Source organism: Ovis canadensis, chromosome 25, assembly GCF_042477335.2.
Source record: "Ovis canadensis isolate MfBH-ARS-UI-01 breed Bighorn chromosome 25, ARS-UI_OviCan_v2, whole genome shotgun sequence".
NCBI classification, from domain to species: domain Eukaryota; kingdom Metazoa; phylum Chordata; class Mammalia; order Artiodactyla; family Bovidae; genus Ovis; species Ovis canadensis.
In genome coordinates, this window is record NC_091269.1 from 29,873,462 (window position 1) to 29,890,619 (window position 17,158).

Below are 17,158 nucleotides of genomic sequence, written 5' to 3' on the forward strand. Positions count from 1 at the left end.
CCCAAGAAATTTACTTCCTTCCAATCCTTCCAAGCAGTTCAAGCAAACCAATTTAGAAAAGAACACGACGAAACCAACTGACCGACTAAAATCTGTTCCTGAAGCACCGGAGGGGGGCACAATTAGGAGACAGTGTGTGGCCGCGCTGGGTGGGTGAGTCTCCCATCTCCTGGGTGCCCACCTGGGGAGAGCGCTGGGCTCCTCCACAGCTGGGCGCTCTCGCCACCAACCCCACCCCCCTCTCCGCCCAGCGCCAGGCGCAGCCGGCAGCGCGGAGCGAGCACGCGGGAGTCGAGCGCCACGCCAGCGGGGCAATTGGGCATGCTCAGAAGGCTGGCAGGTTTGGGTCTCACCCAGGCGGCTTGTGCATTACACCAGCGCGCAGCCCGGGGAGGAGGAGGAGGAGGAGGCCCGGGGTGGGGGAGGAAGGAGAGGAGGAGCGGCCAGCAGTAGCCACGACCGCCACCACCAGGCAGAGAAAGAGTTAGTGAGGAGGGAAGACCTCCCACTTGAAGCGCCAGGCGTCTGCTTGTGGAAAAAGAGACTACGAGATAAAGGAGGGGACGGGAAGAAGAAGGAGGAGGCGGCGGGGAAAGAAGTGAAGGGGGAGACAGGGAGAAAGGACGTGAACTGAAAGGGCTAGAGCGCGCAGGGAGCCCCAGGCGCGGGGGTGGCAGTGCGGAGCCGGGAGCGCAGCCGCTTGGGCAGGTGCCGCGGCCGCTGCCCGGAGGCGGCATGTGACGCGCGGCCGCAGCTGCCCGCGGGCAGAGCGCACTCGGACCCGGGAGAGCACACCGCGGGGCAAGCCGGTGCCATCCCGAATCCCCGCGCTCCTCGTCAGTTCGCCTGGGCGGCGGGGGCGCTTCTGGAAAGACCAGTGATGAACCGAAGGGTGGCTCCGGGCTTGGGCGCGCAGTCGTAGGACACTCTCTTCCAGAAGGCTGAGCGGGAGGCGACCAGCGCACCGTGGACCGGGCGCCTCCCGCGCCTCGGGGGATCGCGGACGACCGGCGCGGGACGGCCACCTGGAGCGCAGCGGCCAGGTAAGGACGGCCCCCGCCAGCCCGGCGCTGGGCAAAGCGGGTGGCGGTAGCGGCTGACCCGGTTTCATGCCTTATCGCATTGCAAAACCAGGAAAAAGTTTTCTGCGCGGGTAGGAAATGTCCTTTCTTTGGGGAGTTTAAAGAGGGTACTGGGGAGGGAGGGGACAGTTGGTCTATCGATTTGGGAGTGAGGGCTTAAACCTGGAGAGCGCGGAATCTGGTGCGGAGTTGGAGTTCCAAGACCGGAGGTGGGGAACGCCGGGGTGACACCATGTGCGGGGAGAGCGACTGGAATAATAGGAGTGGTGGCCGGGGAAGAACCTGGGGTGTCCGCCCCCAACCCGGCTCTCCTTCGCTTGGATTCTCTGTCCTCCGAATGCAGAATCCGAGGCACGGTGTGTCCGGACAAGAGGAGCTTCTTGGCTTCGGTATGTATGTGTGTCTGTGTGTGTGCGCGCGCGTTTGCTGTGTGTGTCGGTCTCTCTATTTGATTTCCTAACGCTTTTAAGAAGGCTAAAGCAGACACCTGCCACCCTCGCAGTGGGGCCGCTAGTTGGGATTGCATTTCGCTGGGGGCGAAGAGGCAGATGTGGCACTTAGTTTAACACCTGGGCGAAGGTGCAGAGCCCGGGTGCGAGTCTTTACAGATCCAGGGAGAGCCTGCGCTCGCGGAGCGCGGGCCGCTGAATTGCACCGGCTCTCCTCTCTGGAACCCTCCCCCAGGGCAGCCTCTTTACAGCTGGGTTAATTTCTGTGTGATTTTTAAGCGGTGGGGGCTGGAGGAGGGTTGATTTCGAGCAGCAGAATTCACTTGTCTACTTCGGACTTGTGCATGTTGGAATTGTAATCCTCTTCGGCGTGTGTGGGACTCTCCTGGCACGCGGATTCGAAGTGGTAGAGGAAGCAGAGGTTTGGGCATTGCATCCATATGGACAGATTTCAAAACGCAAACATTCGTTTGTCTGTAAGTGCTATTTGAACCCGTCCGATGGCTGTAAGGATATGCTTTCTTCCTGGTATCCGTGTTTGCAGTGTGAAACGATGGCTCTCCTTAGGAGGTAAATATATTTATCTAATCGTTTATGTTAAGGACACCGATTATTTCACTGTATGCTTTGCACAGACCTTTCATTTCTCTCTCGGCCTCAGAATGCCAGCAAGCCAGCAGTCCTCCATGTGGGGTCTTTCGGGGTCATGATTTGAAAAATAATCTGTGTGAAAAGTATGTCTGTGGGTTATGTAGTCCCAGATGATCTTATGTGGTGAGCTCATTATATTGCATGAAGCATCCATCACTATTTTTGGGGTTTAAAACAATGCCCCTGTATTTACTTATGAGGCATGTATGAAAACATACACTCAGAATGAGGAGAGCTGACCCTGGAACAAATCCATGAGTATAGACAGGTTTGGGGTAGCAGCTTATTAATTAAAGCAAAAGAAAACCCTGAGGTCTTTTTGTTCCAAATGTGGTGGGATAGACATGGCGTTGGGTGCACCCTCTGGTTATGGGAGCTGGTATTGCGGAGTATACATAGAGCATGCCTGCCTCTCCAGCCTGCACTCAACATGCCACAGCAATGTGGGCTTGATCATATATTCCTAGCGCTGGATAGCTTATCTTTTGATTTTGTTTACAATGGTCTGTCGCAATTAGCTTAATATGTAATTAGCTGTTGTTGAGCTAGAAAGCACAGTAATTCTGAAATGTGTTTCCATATGGAAATATAACTTGAGTTTAAATTACTAATTTAAAATTAATTAATTACAGGTCTGATTTAGACTGTTTCTGTAGGCTTGGGAGGATGCTATAAGATTGAATTTAATCTGAAAATAGTAGTATTGAAGTACTTATTTTTAAATAGAAACCAATATTTATTTCAGGTTACTTGACATTTTAAAAAGAATATTGGAGAAAAAGTAGATTTTGAAAAGGATTTTTGATAATGTGTATTTTCACATGGCAAATTATGAGAAAATTGTAACTTGGGAAAAAGGAAAGCATGCTTATGGAATTGGTTAAGATTTAAAGAATGATTGAGAGTGTTCCAATAATGAGTAGTGCTGCATTAAACCTACATTTAAACTTAGGAAACTTTTTTAACTTTTAGGGAAATGAGTGCCTATATATTACTTTATTTTTCTTCCTGGGACAAAAGGTAAATGTATAACTTCAAAAATTTTATTTCTGAAGAGTATTTAGGCATACTTTAAAGTTCTTTAGGGTGTACTCTTTCATTTATCTTCCTTATAAAGGCAACTGATTTATTTCCCTAAAAAATAAATTTTGTTCATTATTTTAAGCTACAGAGTGTGAAAACATGAACTTCTTTGCATGATATTTTAGCTTTCAATTGCAGACAACCTGTTGAACATGAGCCCAGGAAAAAAAAAAAAAAATTCACAGAACTAGAACTTCTTGAATCCATACCAGGAAACTGATTAAACAGAAAATTAAATCATCTGATTAAAAGCCAAGTTGCCTTATGTATTTGAACTTAAGAAAGTAATCATTTTGTTCAAGTTTTTACCTAATATTTCCTCTATTATTCCCCAAGCTAACATAGTGTTCTTGCCTAATAAAGTTGTTAACATTGGCAAAATTAGTTGCTTACCCCTAAATGTCCTGGATGTTGTCAGTGTAACTATTAAGAAACTGGGTCTTGTTTGCAGTGCAGGGAAGTTTATGTAGAGAACAGCTGTGCTGTGGTGGCGCCTCAGATAGGAAATGAATGAATTGTGGCTCTCCCAAAGCATACACCTCTGATCAGGATGCAGAGTGATGCGCCTGTCCTTCACTTATGAGACCTAATTTGATATCATAATGTATTGTGACTAATAGCATTATCCTCCCATTGTGGCTCTGAAGTATTAATGAGTGACTGGAAATATTTTACACAATAAGTTGTTGAATTTAAAACACATCTGTCTTACCAAAGAATATCAAAAAGGCAAATGTAGCTTCAATAAGAAAAAAAGTCAAATCCCTCCACAGCTTTAAAAAATTAATCAGGATAATCAAATATGTCTCATGCTTAGTCCTCAAATGCAGTGCTTTTTAGGTGTGATGGCCGTGAAATGTTCCACAAGATTTTTCATCTGTCAGTCTCATTTAGTCCAGTGGAATCCCTATCCTGGTTATTAGTCTTAACAGCACTTTGGGTTACAATTTCATTGTGAATGGAAAGTTTTAACTTTAGAGGGAAAATGTGAAGAGATCATTGAAGGAATTTTACAGGAGGCAAAGCTAGTCAAATTAGATATTAATTTGTTTCTTGAATGGGACGGTCTGTATCTTTTCCATTAAGGAAGTGTTCCTCGTTCCTGTCAAAATCCAAGTAGCCTCTTTGAATCCTAAATCAGTCATCACTTCTTCCGTCACAGAAAGGTTGTGCAGGGACCCTTTTGCATTGTCAACTCAGCGTCTGCAGGACCCTGAAAGTTGCCTATCCTGGGCAGTACAGATCTGCGCCTGCACTGTCCTCAAACAGAGAAAGAAAGACAGTTTTGTTGCGGTGAAGCTGTTGCAAATGTTGAATTACAGTGGGCCTCACAGGAAAAGCATGTTCCTTTTCCGGAGCATGTCTTTCCCAGAGCACAGGTGGAGATGATCAGGTGGTGGTTGTGGAGTGGCTTTGTGGTTGAAGGGCATGGTGCCTGTGCGCGGGCTTTGTGATCAGTCTCTGAAGCACTGTGAAACTCCGTGCATGTTCTGGATGCATACCTTCCTTAATATTCCTTGGCCTGGGGCCCGGAGAGCCAGTGTGTAGGTGTCCCCCTGGCTCAGTAATTGGCTGCTGTGTGTTCCTTTTTGTCCAGAAGTTTGGGCGGCTTGCAGACTCCCCTGCCTCTGGCAGGCTCTCCCCTTCAGGCTGGCTGTTTTTATTCTCCCACCTGTTGGAACTTCCTGCTCACAAGCTCCTGAAGGCCAAGTTCTCTGGCTGGCGTGCACCTTCTCGTACTTCCTCTGCGGCTTGCCACATGGACACAGGACCCGGGATCTACTGGCGATGACAGCAAGCAGGCAGGAGGAATATTTGAGCCACTGCCATCTTCTTACCAGTGGTGCCAGCTCATCCTGAAGCCAGCCAGAATGAACATTTTGAGGAGAAACAATGGTGGAAGAAAGCTATGGTAGCTGGCAGACACACTATGGGCTTTGAGCTCTTGTCTTCCCCAGCCCTGCCTTGGTGAGACTTGGGGTCTGGCCTTCCAGATTCATCAACCAGTGCAGCCCACAGAAGAGGGAAGCCTGAGATGGGTTTACCTGCCGTGACCCTAGTGAACTCTCCTGATTCCCATGCCTAGCTAACTTCACAGTTTGTGCATCTCTTGTATTTGCCATTTCACAGGACTGAACTTCTCCCCTATATTCAGTTTGCCTTTGTAGGACTGAAGTCATTCTGGAAAGATTAGCATGACCTTGACAATTAGTCTCCCTCTTTCCAAGACCTTCTGCCCAGAAGCAGCAGTCCCTGCTGCAGCCCTAAAGTGGACAGGGGCACAGCCTGGGCCTGAGGCACCGCCACCCTTGTGACTCTGCACCATGTCTGCCTGGAGACTTGTGCTGCCAAGTTCCACTTGACAGATCTCCTTGTGTGTCATTGTTGGCAGGATCAAATCTCTGTTCTCCATACTCCTCCTGGCCACTGTAATTTGAGTTGTTGACTCGCACTACAGAATTAATCCTTCATTAGGTCATTTGTTCTAGCCTAGCCCGTGCTTACTTCCTGTCCCCAGTGTTCCCTTGAAATCCGGCACACCAGCTGAGCCATGACATATCCTACCTTCAGTCACCTCTATTGCAGGAAGTGGAGTTTGTCTAGACATCCTGGGTTGAGCAGGATATCCTCCAGTAAATACTGTTCAGGTCAAATTCAGGTGAGGTTAAACCAGAATAAGATATCACCAGCCAGTTTCAGAGAGGAGGGGGCTGCCAGTTGTCTCTTGCGAAGACTGCACATTTATGGTTATGAGGTGCTTTGATGTTCTCCTAAGGAAGCCTTCTCATTGATCATAGGTAGCTATGGCCATGGCATTGGATTCACTCAAAAATATCCTGTCAGTAAGCTCTAGGAAAAGGGATCTGCTGACAGCCTTTGTCAGTATTTTTGTATGTATTACTCTGGAGCAGATTACCTCATTAGGATTGGCTCTGGGACCCAGTCTGGAGAGAAACCTAGTACCTGCTTATATAGGTACCGCGTCTTGCCCACTGCCATTTGAAGTTTCATCCAGCCACCTCTCACCTCAGTGTACCCCAATCTAGTGGTATTGTGTAGACTCTAAGAATCCATATAAATTTCAAGTGTCACTATGTTCTGTGTATCTATATATCTTTATTTATCTCTATATTTCTAAATATCTCTATATTTCTACATCTCTGTATCTATGTACAGTCATTTTAGAGGATTATTAAGCCCATTTGTTTTTGGTGATTTTCAACTTTTTTTGAGCTCAGCTGTCATGCGCAGAAACACAACTGTCATGCAGAGATCCCTCAAATCAATTGCACCAGAAAGAAATTCTCATACATGCTGACTGCTTAGCCACTCAGTCATGTCTGACTCTTTGCCACCCTATCCACTGTAGCCCACCAGGCTTCTCTGTCCATGGAATTCTCCAGGCAAGAACACTGGAGTGGGTTGCCATTTCCTCCTCCAGGGAATCTTCTCAGTCCAGGGATTGAACCCGTGTCTCCTGTGTCTCCTTCGTTGGCAGGCAGGTTCTTTACTTCTGAAGCCACTGGGGAAGTCCCTCTTATACATGATGTGAAAGCAAAGAGTCTTCTGTGTTCCTTGCCTGTGATTTCTCACATGCATGATAATACCCACCACATGTCTTACCTGGTGGGAGGGGAGCCCTGCAGGGAAACTGGCATTGCCACAAGGTTCCTTTACCTGGGGTCCTCCCATTTTCCCTCTTAACCCCCAAACCCTCCTCGTCACACAGGAAGCAACCAGCCTTTTTCAGCTTTCCTTGGGTGTGGCTATTATTCTGCTTTCCCTGGGATAAATTATTTTCAGTCCCTCAGTTCATTTAATAATAAGGGTTAGGGTTAGAGTCTGAGCAACTGGAGGTCACGTATCTTTGCTCTGAGTTCTGGTTTTCTCAATATTTTTAATATTAAAGTTGATAGTCAAGGGTAACCCAAGTAGTATTTATGATTCTCTCTGAGAAAGTTCATGAGAGTGTTTAACAAGTACATTTCAATAGTTACTTGCTTGAATTGAATGAGTCTCTCTCTCTGTGTCTGTCTCTATCTATCAGGCATCTGTCTACCTGTCTAGCTACTATCTCTTCTTTTCATTTACACACAGGGGTGCATATTCCTGTGGTAAGTTCCCTGTCGGTGTTCTCTAACATACTGGGTATGGTGGACATTGTTTTTCTGGAAGCTCAGGAGGGTGAGTCAGGGACTCCGCCTTCCGGGAGCAGGTGATCACTATGAGGTGAGAACAACTCAAGAAATCTCAGAGCTGAAAGGTAATGTTTGACATTGTATTCATTCCCTAGGGCTTTAAACAACAGAAATGCACTATCTCATAATTCTAGAGACCAGGAGTCTGAAATCAAGGTTTTGGCAAACACACGCCCTCTGAAGTCCCCAGGGGAGAACCTGTACTTGCTTTCTGCAGCTTCAGATGTCTGTCTACATTCCCTGACTTGTGACTGCCTCTAGTCTCTGCCCTGGAGTCAGATTGTCTCCTCTCTTTCAGGCTATGTGTCTTCTCCCCTGTGCATCCATCTTATAAGGATACATGTGATTGCATTCAGAGCTCACTCAGAAAATCCAAGACAAGCTCCTCCTTTCAAGAGCCTTAGCTTTACACCTTTACCATATTAGGCCAGATTCACAGATTTGGGGGGATTAGGATGTGGGCAGACATATCTTTTGGGAGGCTGTCATTTGGCTCATGACAGAAGTCATCAGTGAAGAGCATTCTACTTTATGACTCCCCATTGGTGATCATCCAACTGTGTAGTTTGTACAGTTTGAGAAATTAACACTCGTAATGCACTTCATTCCATTTTCGGAGAGCAGGGAGAGGCAGAACCTCCTTTTAGCTGAGCCAGAAATCCAATTCCTCCTCACTGTGCTTGTTGGCCTTCCTAATCATTCTGAAAGTTATGATGAGAATACCTCTGATCTTTCTTCCATAAGAAAATCTTTAAAGTTCAACGGCTTAATGTTAAGTCAACCTAGTCCTTTGCACCCCTTCTAAATATTCATGTTCATCCCTAACCTTTTCATTTATACTCGATGCGTAGCGTCCACATGTCTTTAATTTTTACCAATTTCTGACTCTGTTTGTTCTGACTTCCATCTTCACCAGATTCACAGAAATGACTTGGCCAAAAATGACCTGTCCCCTGTTAGTCACAAAACAAGAGGCCCTTTTCTGGGCATCCCCTTTAATCTCTCAGCAACACCTTCAACCTCCCTTAATTTTCAAAGCATTGTACTTTGCTGATTCTCTTCCCCTCTGGTTCCTCTTTATCCTCCAAGCCTCCCTGCCTTGACTCCTGAACAGCATGAGGTTCTCAAAGACTTTCTCCTCGGTTGACTGGCCTGCCTTTCCTGCTCCCCTTTCCTTTTGTGACTCCATTTATTGTCAAGATTTCCAGTACTCTTCAATGTGGATCACCCATATCATCTCCAAGCCCAGCGTGGCTCCTGGAAGGGGCATGTCCATGAGCCTGCTGGATAGTAGCCTTCATCTCTTCCCTCCTCACCACACTCCTTTGAGGTTTCCTGTTCCTGTGGATCGCGTCAGCATCCTATGGCTCCAAATTTTCTGAGTAATCTTGATTTACTCTCTTCCTTCACTTAGATACCAAATTGTAATAATTCAACCAAATAATAGCTCAGCCTCTTGGCTTCTTTTCTTTCCTACTACCTACCTACTTGATTCATGGCTTTTCCAACTTTTCTGTGCAGTCAGATCACAGGGGAATCTTGTGAAAAGGCAGACTCTGATTCAGGAGGTCTGGAGTGAGGGCCTGAGAATCTGCTTTCCCAACAACCCCAGGTAATGGAGGTGTAATCAGACCTTCATACCTTTCTGTTAGAGTCTCTGGGTTTTCCAGGTGATTTTATTGACTATATTGTCTTCAAATACACTTTAGAGATTATTTTTATTGAAGACCAATTCTGATCATTTTTTTCCTGCTATCCTGATATGAGAAAAACTTCCCTGATATCCTTTATGCTATCTATTGAATAGCAATGCAATTAGCATCCAGCTAGCATTCCATATGGTCCATGGTTTGGATTTACATTAATTCAGCCTCAAGTCTCAAGGTTACCCTGACTTCACCCACCCTACTTGCTGTTGTGAATACCCTCTGCCATTTTCATGACTTTCTTGCGTTCTCATGCTACTTGGAATGCCCTTTCTTCCACATCCTCATGGGTCCAAATTTTAGCAGCTTGTCAAGGACAAAGTGCTTGAAGTGATACTTAAGTGACACTTTTCACTATGAATTCATCTTTTAGTAACTGTATCAGATTCTCAGTTTCACCACTGATCACGTTCACTTGTGTGTAATAGTGTACAGTGTGTCAGATTCCTGATCTCCCAAGAAGACTTAGGTTTGGGACCAGGGACCAGAGTTGATCACTCAAGAGCTTTTGTGTAGCAGAGTTTGGTTAAAGTGAAAAAGGGACAGAGAAAGCTCCTAACATAGACATCAGAAGGAGGATGGAGAGTTCCCTGCTTACTAGTCTTAGCAAGGGAATGATATACTTTTTAAATTGGTTATTACAATAAATCACAAGAATGTCTCAAGGTTGTAAATATCTTACTAGACCCACTCCCATAATATACATTCTAAGATATTAGTCAGAAGGTTTTCAAGAAGGAGAAACTGTCCTCAAGCAGGATACATTGTTGTTATATAATCCTTAGTACAGAGATAGAACTGAGTTGTTTGTGTGTAATAATCAGTTCAGGGCTTAGAGAAAAAAATGTTTTATGTGACTAAGACTAAAGAATGTGGAGAGAGAGAGAGAAAAAAAGACATTTGTCCTTTCCTCCTCCTTGAGAATTCCAGACCCCTATCTCCTCCTCAAGAACTACCCCCCTTTGTCCCCTCCTTGGGGATCCTGGACTTCTTATCAACCTGCCTAGAAATTGACTCTCATGTGTGTGTATGAGACTAGAGTGTGAAGTGCTGGAATGATGCCACGTTTCATTTATCTGAAATGGAGTATTTATAGCACAGTCATGGTCATAAATGCTCAATGTACGTATCAATGTGCAAAATATCATTTTCCTGTTTTTCTTATTATAAAAGTAACATGGGTTACACCAAATTCAAATAGGAAAGAAACATGTGAAAACTAAAAGTTCATCATGATCCAGTGCCCCCAAAGTAACATTCGATGCATTCAGTTCAGTCAGTTCATTTGCTCAGTCATGTCCTACTCTTTGCAACCCCATGGACTGCAGCATGCCAGCCTTCCCTGTCCATCACCAACTCCCAGAGCTTACTCAAACTCAGGTCCATCAATTCGGTGATGCCATCCAACCATCTCATCCTCTGTCAGCTCCTTCTCCTCCCGCCTTCAATCCTTCCCAGAATCAAGGTCTTTTCCAATGAGTCAGCTCTTCATATCAGGTGGCCAAAGTATTGGAGCTTCAGCTTCAGCATCAGTCCTTCCAATGAATATTCGGAACTGATTTCCTTTAGGATTGACTGGTTTGATCTTCTTCCTGTCCAAGGGACTCTTAACATAATCCTCTTATATTTTTCTGTACACATTCTAACATTTACTTTATACAAAACTGGGATAATAATACACTTTTGTGAGCTGACTTTCAATATAAATCTACCTTCTTGATTTTTAATCTACAGTGTGTTCTAAAAGATTGATTGATTTCATTGCATAAAAATCCATCCACTTAAAGTGGATGCAATATAGAAAAATGTTTGCTTTGAATTTCTGATTAGTTAAGCATGTCTGTATTCAGCACTTTCTCTGACCCTAGAATTGTAGCAGACACTTTGGATTTGTAAGAGTAACACAGAAATACTACCCCAAAAGACACAAGTTATGCCTGTGCCTTCAGGCTAATGTCAAACAATGGACTAATGGAGGCATGGTGGTGGTGGTTTAGTCGCTAAGTCGTGTCTGACTCTTGTGACCCCATGGACTGTAACCCACCAGGCTCCTCTGTCAATGGGATTTCCAAGGCAAGAGTACTAGAGTGGGTTGCCATTTCCTTCTCCAGGGGATCTTCCTGATCTAGGTATCCAAACCCCATCTCTTGTATTGGTAGGCGGGATTTTTATTGCTGAGCCACCAGGAAAGCACAGTGGAGGTATAGGAGTCACTCATTTTGATGCTAGATTAAAGAAGACATGCATTCTCAGATTTTATATTGACGTTTAACCTTTTATATTGAAGTTTAAGCTTTTGCATTATTTAGATCCATAAAGAATAGGTGTCTAATTTTTAATTCTAAGATATTTTTATTGGTCTAACACGTGTGTATGTATGTTTTTATTTCATGAGTGAATGTAAGTTTGGAATGAAAAACAGAAAACTGTTAAAGACTTAACAAAATCTTATATATTTAATAAAACCACAATCTAGGGAGAATTGGAGAAGGCACTGGCACCCCACTCCAGTACTCTTGCCTGGAAAATCCCATGGATGGAGGGGCCTGGTAGGCTGTAGTCCATGGGGTCGCTAAGAGTCTAACTCGACTGGCCAACTTCCCTTTCACTTTTCACTTACATGCATTGGAGAAGGAAATGGCAACCCAGTCCAGTGTTCTTGCCCGGAGAATCCCAGGGACGGAGAGCCTGGTGGGAGGCCGTCTGTGGGGTCGCACAGAGTCGGACACGACTGAAGCGACTTGCAGCAGCAGCAGCAGCAGGGAGAATTAGACTGAACACCATCAGGGAGAATTATGGAGAAAAAATAAAGTATATGATCTATGTCTTAGAATGCCAATAAGACACAGTGTAACACATCTGTTGAAAAAGAAATTTCTTTAGAGGTTTTAATCAATATTCCCCTAAGAATTTTGGAGACAGAAATCTTAATGATGATGAATGTTATTGCTACCCTATTTGTCACTTTAAAAAGTCAGTTTTGGTAGAATTCTAGAAGATAATTTCCCTGGATAGTGGGAAGGCAGGTGTATGTTCAGGGAATCTATAGAGTTGTCAGCAGAGCTGGTTGTGTTTTATGAAGACATACTTATAAGTCGAGTGTTAGATGGTAAGGGGAGAAAACTCTGAACCTATGTGAGATTTCTGCAGTCTGAATCAATGAAATTATATAAAGAAGATTTCTACATCTTATCAAGTGATTTACCCAAGGCCACAAAATTAATATGCTTGGATCTTTTGACTCTGTGTCTGTTTTCCTCTATCTTTTCATGTTAAGTCGCTTCCCAGGAATCAGCTCACCTCTTCTCACTTGACAGCCCTCTCTGTGATTTCAGCTGCACTTAGAGCTTCAAGTGTCAGTAGGTGAATTCTGTAGAACAGAACTCTTCCCTTGGGTGCTAGATTTCCATGTCGGCATCCTGCTGGACATTTCCATAAAGAATATCAATCAGGTACCTGTAATGTTCCCTTTGGACTTTGGAATCCATCATTTTTCTCCAAAATAGGCCATTCCTCCTGTTTTTCCTAACTTAATCAATTCCATCACAGTCATCCTAGAGTGGACTTCCTAGTGGTTCAGTGGTTTAAAAAAAAAAAAAATGCCTGCCAATGCAGGAGACTCAGGAGATGTGTGTTCGATCGCTGGGTCGGAAAGATTCCCTGGAAGAGGAAATAGCAACCCACTCCAGTATTCTTGCCTGGGAAAATCCCACGGACAGAGGAGCCTGCTAGGCTACAGTCCATGGAATCCCAAAGAGTTGGGTGCAACTGAGCATGCATGCATCCTAGGAGCTCAAACTTGAACCATTTTGATTCTTTATTTCCTATATACACTCCCTAAATCTTAATGGATTTTCCTGAACTGTCTCATCAGGTCCTTCCTTCCTGCACCCACTTGCACTTCTTTGATACGGCTCTCTCCCACCACCCCCTTGCACAGTCCCAGTGACCTCTGACTTGTCTTTTTTACTTTGTTTGCTTTTATCTATTCTACAGGGAGATCAAAGTCATTTATAGTTTGACTCTCCGTAACTTTCTATCCTGTCTTCCTTCCACCCTCTGCTGTGACTCTGTAGGCACACCAGCCTGCTTGAGGATCCTGGAATATGCCTGTTTTCCTGCCTCTAGGTTTCCATGGAGACCTTCCATACTTCTTAAAATGCACTAGTCTAGGTTTGGCTGTTGTGGTCCTGCAGACATGAGGAGGCCTGCCTGCCTCCTCCAAGACAGTTCATCTTTTCATTCCCTCTGCACCTTGAGTGTCTTACTTTCCTGTATATTGTCACATTTGCCACACTTGTTTGCACTGGAATAATTTATGCAAATATCAGAATTTTCCTTTAGATTTTGAGCTTCACATCAGGAGTCACCCATTATTTATTTCTCTGTCCCCCAGGACTTACCCATTGTAAAATGGGGATGAGCAGCTTGCCAAATTGAGTGATGGTTTACATCTCTGTCAGGGTGGAGATGTTCATGTTATGTTTTATTCATGATATATTCCAAAGGCCTAAAACAGTGCTTGGCAATACTGTTCTGGTATGTGTTGTGAGTTCCTTTGGGTTGTGGGGTAGGAGAGAAATCTGAGGTTTAGTAGTTGTCAGTGTATTTTGATAATGACAAACTAGTTTCCATGTTAATGAACACTAAGACAGTCTTGTTGAATATGATACAGAATGTAATAGAATTATCACAAGTTGGACTCAGAGTTTCACTTGCTGGAAGGGTTGTCTGCAAGGATATAATTATTACACTGGTGATCCTAACATTTTGAGAGGCATGGTCCTTCAGGGAACATCTAACAGATGAGGGCTCCTCTCACTGTCTAGTTCTAGTGGCCAGGACTTTTGAAGGAGTCATTTTTGTTGGTCTCTGGGAACATCTAACAGATGAGGGCTCCTCTCACTGTCTAGTTCTACTGGCCAGGACCTTTGAAGGAGTCATTTTTGTTGGTTTCTGGCTGCTATAGGTAGCCAGGTCTCCTGAGGGCTTTTTGTAATCCCTGCAAAGAGTTCCATCCCAGGGACTTAAGGTGATATTTCTACCATTGTAGTCCAGGATCATTTAACCAAAATCACTGGTTTAGTTGTTAAACTGTAGTCTTGGGGATTGAAACCAGATCAGCTGAATCATAATGGAGGCAGGGTCTGTCCATCTGCATTTTAAATAAATAACCTTGAATGATACTTCTGTCTGCTAAATATTAAAATCTACTAATTGGAGAGAGAGAGTGACAGAATATTTTGATTGTAAGATTGAATGAGATAGAGAAACACTTTGTATTTTTTTAAAAAGTAGATTAATAGCCTGGATTGGCAAGGGGTACATTGTCTTAGGCTGTTCTCTGTTAAGATGAGTCATTCAATTTAGGGTGTTTCTCAGACTTTGAGGAAGGGTGGAGTGCTCTTTTCCATTGGAATTTAAATACAATTGAGGAAGGACTAAGATCTCAGGTGGAGAATTAAGGTGAAACTAAGGGCTTCCCAGATGGCACAGTGGTGGTGGAGAATCTGCCTGCCAATGCAGGAGACACAGGAGACCCCGGTTTGATCCCTGGGTGCGGAAGATCCCATTGAGGGGAAATGGCAACACACTCTGGTATTCTTGCCTGGAGTATATCCTGTGGACAGAGGAGGCTGGCAGACTCCAGTCCATGGGGTCCCAGAGTCAGATGCAGCTGAGTGCACATTTCCATCAAATGTGCTCCCCTGTAGCTAAATTTATAGCTTTTTTTTTTTTTTTTAATATGGATAACAATGTTTACAGGGTGGTGTAAAAACAGAAGTTATCTCAAATACATCTAGTCCTCAACAGTTTTTCTTTGTTTTTAGTAGTATATCATAAAACTATATCAGAAGCTGACCCCATTTTGTCCTGTGTATAATGCTATATTTAGGAATTAACTTTCTGAGCAAGTACATCACATATATCATTGATACAAACAATAGGATGTCAAGAAAGGAAGAACAAAATAGTCTGTAACTGCTGCGTATGTGCATGGTAGTTTAACTATTATGAATGTTCGTAGAAAGGGACATAGATTAGTTTTGTTCATCAATTAAAGGGAATTTTACAATAGAATTCCAAACATGGGTACATTTTAAAAATCATATACAACAACACTTAATACTTTTACATAAATTTAACGTAAATTATATTGATTTTAGAGAGTTAAACAAAATTATCAATCGCCCGATTCCTTAGAACTTTAGAAATTCCTCTGATAGGTGATCCACAGTCTGGTCTATTTTCAGCTTTGAAAATAACAGTTTGCATTCAATTTGAGTAAAAGTATTAGGTTGGTGCAAAAATAATTTTGGTTTTGTATTGTTGAACTTTGCCATTTGATATAGAATACATTCTTAAATAAATGTGATTACTGCGGTCTATGGGGTCATGAAGAGTCGGACACGACTGAACGACTTCCCTTTCACTTTTCACTTTCATGCATTGGAGAAGGAAATGGCAACCCACTCCAGTGTTCTTGCCTGGAGAATCCCAGGGACAGGGGAGCCTGGTGGGCTGCCGTCTATGGGGTCACACAGAGTCGGACACGACTGAAGTGACTTAGCAGCAGCAGCATGTTATAGAAAAATCTGCTAAGTTGCTGAATTGTTTTAGTTACTTATGTAGATGCTAGAGATAATTAGATGAATAGTCATTCTGCTTTGGTGGAACTTATATCTTTGTGAATTCAGCATCCATAAATCCTAAAATCGTGTTCCTAGGGATTTCTAACCAAGCCTGTTCCTACTTAGTGTCAAGAAGAGAAGACATGGGAGTATGAGGATAGTATAACCAGTTAGATGTGTTAGCTTCCTAGACTTGGCTTTCTCCTGATGGGGAAACATGGGACTTAGATTACATTTTTCTCAGCAAAATGTTGACACTTTCCTAGAAAAAGTAGAGTGCCAATACTAATTTTTGCCACTAGATGGCAAACATCTGCACTTTTGTGTCCAATGAGTGAGTCAAATTTTGAAAAATTAAAATGAGGTTCAAAATGATTCATTTGATATGAAAAATAATGTTAGCCTCACATGAATGAGAGGTAGTGGTGACTGTTATGCTCCATGGATACAATATTTTATGACCATTTTTAAACTCCCTAGCATCTATTTTCAGTGTGGCTACCCACTCTGTTTTCAAATGCAGGACAACCCATTTTTTAAACTCTTTTTGAAAGTCACATTTGTTAGTGAAGTTATGATATAACAGACTCTTTAATATACTTTTACCAGTGTTCTTTTTGTACAAAAAAGTTAAAATAGTCTTTGAAACTGAGGCATAGACGAGCACAGTTGATGGATCTAGAGAGTATGTTACCTTTACAAATGTAACATGAGAAACCAGTGTTTCATTTTCTTGTGAGAGAAGAAACAAAGATACTAGGTACTCTGCCTGGCTACTTCATTTGATCTACCATTGGTTACAAGAGTCCAAAGAAAATGCAGTGGGAACAGAGGTTCTATCTGGCAAATCACATGTATGAACCAAGACCAACATCACTTACAGAACTGAAAGCTGGCCCAAATCCTGCTGATAAACAGCCTGCCTGTCTCCCCCTTTTATCAAGGAGATCACTAACCAAAGCATGAATCAAAGCATGTCTTGGAAGACTGAAGGTGCCATATAATGTGTTTTTGAAGTCCAAACCAGACTAAGCTATAAAAAGTAGTGCCTACTGACTTTCTAAATTTCTGAAACACCCATACCAACTGTGTTCATGTCTGACTACGTCATGTCCAACATTTGGCAGCCTCATGGACTGTAGCATGCCAGGCTTCTCTGTCCTCCACCATTTCCTGGAATTTCCTCAGGACTCAATTCATAGCCATTGAGTCGGTGATACCAACTGAAGATACTGTCTTTGACTTTCAAAGACAACATTGTTTTGAGGAAGCTAGGTTCAGAAGGGGTTATACAAATTTGCAGCCAAGTCTTGAACCCTAGATATGCGTTTATAGTCTACAAAGATGTTCACTTAT

General features: G+C 43.5%; 1 protein-coding gene across 2 annotated transcripts in view; it reads left to right on the plus strand.

The window, feature by feature from the left end:
• Positions 1-396: 396 nt before the first annotated feature.
• Positions 397-17,158, plus strand: part of CHRM3 (cholinergic receptor muscarinic 3) — a 554,189-nt gene continuing 537,427 nt past the window's right edge. Inside the window, exon 1 of one of the 2 annotated variants that reach the window (XM_069571618.1) lies at positions 397-1,043. The gene's annotated coding sequence lies outside the window, so the exon portion shown is untranslated. The remainder of the gene's footprint in view (positions 1,044-17,158) is intronic. The other variant, XM_069571619.1, reaches the window with a different exon arrangement.